At 33.3% G+C, this 4,894-nt stretch overlaps 1 long non-coding RNA gene across 1 annotated transcript; it reads right to left on the reverse strand.

Annotated features, from left to right (window-relative positions):
• Positions 1-2,030: 2,030 nt before the first annotated feature.
• On the reverse strand, positions 2,031-4,318 carry LOC133039918 (uncharacterized). The gene is made up of 2 exons (XR_009688873.1): positions 3,768-4,318; positions 2,031-2,534 (listed from the first exon to the last, which is right to left on the reverse strand). It is a non-coding gene; the product is annotated as an uncharacterized LOC133039918 (long non-coding RNA).
• Positions 4,319-4,894: the final 576 nt, after the last annotated feature.

Here is a 4,894-nt window from a genome sequence, read left to right on the forward strand (position 1 = left end):
TACTTTGATTGCATGCAAAACCGATAATTTTCCCATAGTACGGCACATTAGTGTCCTGTCTTTCAAAAAAAAATCAAGTTAGGGAGAGGCAACTCTCCATCAACAGTACAGACAACCATTAGGAGAACCCTCCATTTTAAAACCTAGAGCTCTTACACAATAGAACATATCCTTAACAATTATATGAGCAACAACATTAGAATTTCTTGGACTGAAGCGAACTCCCATCACGGTCGCATCTCTTTGGTTTCAAAAATCACCGGTGCGACCAGTAGCTCCAAAGAACCACTCTACTCATGCAACCTACCCAGCATACCCATTGCCTCACTACAGTTAGATAAGACCCAACATATATGCAATCCTAGCGAAGACACTAGGCACATAACCTCTCTAATGGCAATCAGCTTAGCAATAAGAGGGGCATAAGGGAGTCCAAGGAACGTATGTTTCGACATTCTCCCATAATGATCCCTTATCACAATGCCTGAGCTAAAATGTAACGCTCTAATGATTAGGCATGCTACAATGACTTTTTAATTATAATGCACACCTTTGACAATTAAAGGATTTTATCGAAAAATCATGATAATTTAAACTCTTGAAAACATTATACTTTATAATTGTAATTATATATATAATTTTAAAAAAGAATCAGGATCCCATTTTTCAACTCATTTATACTACTAAAATGAACTTTATAAATATGTCGCATAACGACTACAAAAAAAAACCCAAGTCGTCTCGAGACCGAACTCTCCAGGTCGTTTCGTCTGTACATGTATAATCATTCCCAAGCTCTAGACTCATTGCTGCTCAACCTTAGCCTTTTTCTTACCTACACACAAGCAATAACTGTGAGTCAACAGACTGTTAGGTTTTGTGCCCTAAATATAACTTATTTTAATGTAATCAGATTTACTAATTATTAAAAGATCAGAAAACGTTTTTATGTTGCATGGTTCACATGATTTATTTCATGATTATGTTTAATGTATAAATTCTAGAATCTATATATATTTGTTCATGATTATAGTATCGTCAGCATAGTGGAATATAATCATGATTAAATGTTCAAAAGTTTGATTCCCATAATTTGTCAGTTCACTGAATTTAGACTGACATGATAATCAGCGATAAGGTATACTTACACCTTGGATAAGTGTTATGTCCTTTTCATGGCATTAGCAAAGTTTACCAGTATCGGATATATAGATTATACATTGGAAGGGACCGATATTGATCTTGGATAAGATATCATAAACTTACTGTTATATCTTTCTAAGTCTATGGATCTTAATACTGATATGGTTAGGTTCAACCTAGTTCTATTATTTATGTTCTAAGAGGTGTTCGTGGAAGCTAACTAATGGTTATGGTGGATATTTACATCTTGGGAACATGGTAGTTCAAATGAGTGGGAGCGCTGATCATAGATATAGAATCTCTCCCTTCTATAAGTATTTAGAAGTGAAACGATGATTTCATTCGAGTTTGGCTGAATAGAGATAAATGATTGAGATCTCATTTCAGTAATTATATTAGTTTACTAAAATATTATTTGTAGGTAGCTAAGTGTTTTAAGGATAAAATACATTGAAGGGTATAACAGTAAATTTGTCCCTATTCAATGTAGATGATTTATAGAGGATTTTTGACTACTAGGATTGTAACAATGGATAATCATAACGTATTTATATCGTGATACATATAGAGCGTTCTATATAATTGAGAGTACTATTCAATTCCAAATCTATAGTGGCGTAAGGAGGAATTTATAAGTTAGAGAATTTACTTGGTGAATTCTAGATCTACTTATTGAAAGCTCGGTTATATAGGCCCATGGTCCCCTCACTAGTTGAGATAATAATGCTTGCAGACTCAGTTAATTAATTTTAATTAATCAATTATAATTCTAAAATTAGACTATGTCTTATTTAAGAATTTTCACTAAGCAAGGGCTTAATTATGAAGAAAAGAGATTTTGGGGTCTATTTATTAATTAAGAGATTTTGTATGGTCTAATTAATAAATATTATAAATAGAAATTTTATTTGATAATTAATTATAATTATTAAATAAATTGTTTTGGCATTTATAGGATTGAATTGAAAAATATAGTATTATTAAAAGAAGAATAAGTAGTTGAAATAAAGTGGCAAAATTGTAACTAGAAAGTGGTCCCTTTATGGTAGGCCCTTAGTTGTTATTTTTTCCCAATATTGTATTCTTTTTTAATCCATATAATTCAACCCTAAGCCCTAATTATACTATAAAAGGAACATGAGGATCCACTCATCCACTTAATGATTTTTAACCTACCAAAATCTAGTTTTCATTCTCTGACAACTAGTAGATGAGAGAGTTCCTTCCATAGTGATTTCACCTCCTTCATTGTTCTTCACCATATTCAAACCCTTAGTGAAAGAGTGCCATGCCCACACATAGCAAGTCAAGTACTCAATTGTAGTAAGTAAGACGGTGGTAACCAAACCTGAAGAAGAGAAAGAGATCCAGACTCAGATCTTGATAATACTCTGTGACAGAAAGGAACAAGGGTTAGAGATCTGAGCAGAAGGAGTCATTATATTCCGTTGGAACCAATGTAAGGTTTTCTAAACTCTTATGTGTTTAATTTCATTATTTTAGAGATATTCATATTTAGGATGTTAATTAACATACTTGTTAGTAAATCTAGATCCTGGTAAAATATTCCCAATACAAACTTAGTAAGAAAAGCATATAATATACAATATACTACCGACTTGTATTTAGGCGGCCATACACCTATCCACAAGGCTTAACAGATGATTAAGAACATTCTTAACAAAGGCACGACCTCTGTAGCACATGCACTATGTACAGCTACTGTACTAGTGTTGGTAGGGTTTGAACCGTACCCTCAGTACCACTAAGTGTTGTACCACATGCACTACGTACCCAACCATACTAGTGTTGGTAACATCGAATTGTACTCTTAAACATCATAGGTTGTACCATATGCACTAAGTATCGCTATCGTACTAGTGTTTGTAGCATATGAATCATATAACAGCATGTATATAACATACATACACATATATTCTATACTAGTCTTATCTCGTTTCAAAATTCAAGCGTGCCACTCAACCTGAATGGAAAATCATGCAATGTATGAATGCCCTATGTCACAATCACATAAAATGGATAAACAACTTTCTAAACCTTTTCGAGAATCTAAACTCAAAATTAAAAGTTTTCCTTTCGTTAAAAAGCATGAAAAAGCCCCCAAATATCCAGGAAACATGAGAAAAACAACTAAATGGAGAAACTGCCTAAAAAATGACAGGCCATTTCTATTAAAATGGTAGGCTATTTTTCTGGGTCTTTCTCAGTAAAAACGGTAGACCGATCTGTAGATATGATCTACCATTTCTCACTGCAGAAAAACAAAGAGCTCCAAAACAAGCTCAAAACTACCCCAAATTCAAAACTATGCTCCAAAATACCTAATATCTTCAATATAAACCAAATCCAAGCAGTAAAACCAGATATAACAAAAAATTATACAAATTACCATTGCTGAGCCAAGTTTGAGTTCTTAAACTCAAACTTGCTCAACACCACATTCAACCCTTAAATCTAACTCCATCAAGCTAAAAATCCCTTAACATAACTTCAGAAAATATCACCCACTCCTAGGGTTTGGACAGAACTAAAACACCACTATTGCATGCTTGAACCCCTTCAAAACTAATAAAAACAAAATGAAAAGGCATTAAGGTTCTTACCACAAGTTCCAAACTTTCACTATTCCTTGAAAACCAGCTGATTCTCCTCAAAAATTGATGAAGATTGGACTTAGTTTCTTTGGTTTTTCCTTAGGCCTGAATATAGGAGAGAGAGTGCAAAAGGTGGGTTTCTTATTTTGTCTTTTTCCTTGATTTTGAATTAATTAGATAAATTAACAATTTTGAACTTAATTCATTAAAACAAATAATGGCCAGCTGCCATCAAAAGAAAGAACTACCTAATCCTCAAAACCAAAATGACAAAAATACCCTTACATAATTGCTTAAATAGTAAAATGACTTAGGGTAAAATGGTCCAAGACCATAACCCCGCCTAATCCTAATATTCCAAATATCAACTTATAAATACCCCTCCTATATAAAAAGATTCTAATTTAACCCATGTGACTAAATTGGCCATCTGTCGCATTTTGCATCGTCACCGAGCAAAATCATAAAAATTGTAAATTTTGTATATAACCTAAATAATACACTTAGAGTTTAATAAAATCTACAGAATTGAAAAATTACAACTCTAATACCCATTTCTAAAAATGGGACCCTCAATAAATATAAAATCATGTATAATCACAAAATATCAATAATTAATACTAATTACCTTCATAATTTAATCATGCGATCATTACAATTATCCCCCCGTTAAAAGGATTTTGTCCTCAAAATCGAACCTGAACAACTTTAGATATTGAGTCTTCATGCTGGACTCTAGTTCCTAGGTGGCTTCCTCCACCTTGAAATTCCTCCAAAGTACTTTGACCAATAGAATGGTCTTATTTCGAAGATTTTTTCTTTCTTATCGAGGATTTGAATTGGTTGTTCCTCATAGGATAGATTAGATTGTAATTCTAGGGCTTCGAAACTCAAGACATGAGTCGGGTCTACCACATATTTTCTCAACATTGAAATATGAAATACATTATGTATAAGCGATAATGCTAGTGGTAAGGCTAGCCGATACACTACCTGCCTGACCTTCTCAAGTATCTCGAATGGCTCTATGAACCTAGGGATCAACTTTCCTTTCTTCCCAAAGCGCCTTATACCTTTCATTGGTGAAACCTGCAAAAAAACATGGTCACCTACCTAAAATTCGATATCTCTGCGCT

The sequence above is a fragment of the Cannabis sativa genome, chromosome 1 (assembly GCF_029168945.1).
Source record: "Cannabis sativa cultivar Pink pepper isolate KNU-18-1 chromosome 1, ASM2916894v1, whole genome shotgun sequence".
In the NCBI taxonomy this organism is placed as follows: Eukaryota; Viridiplantae; Streptophyta; class Magnoliopsida; order Rosales; family Cannabaceae; genus Cannabis; species Cannabis sativa.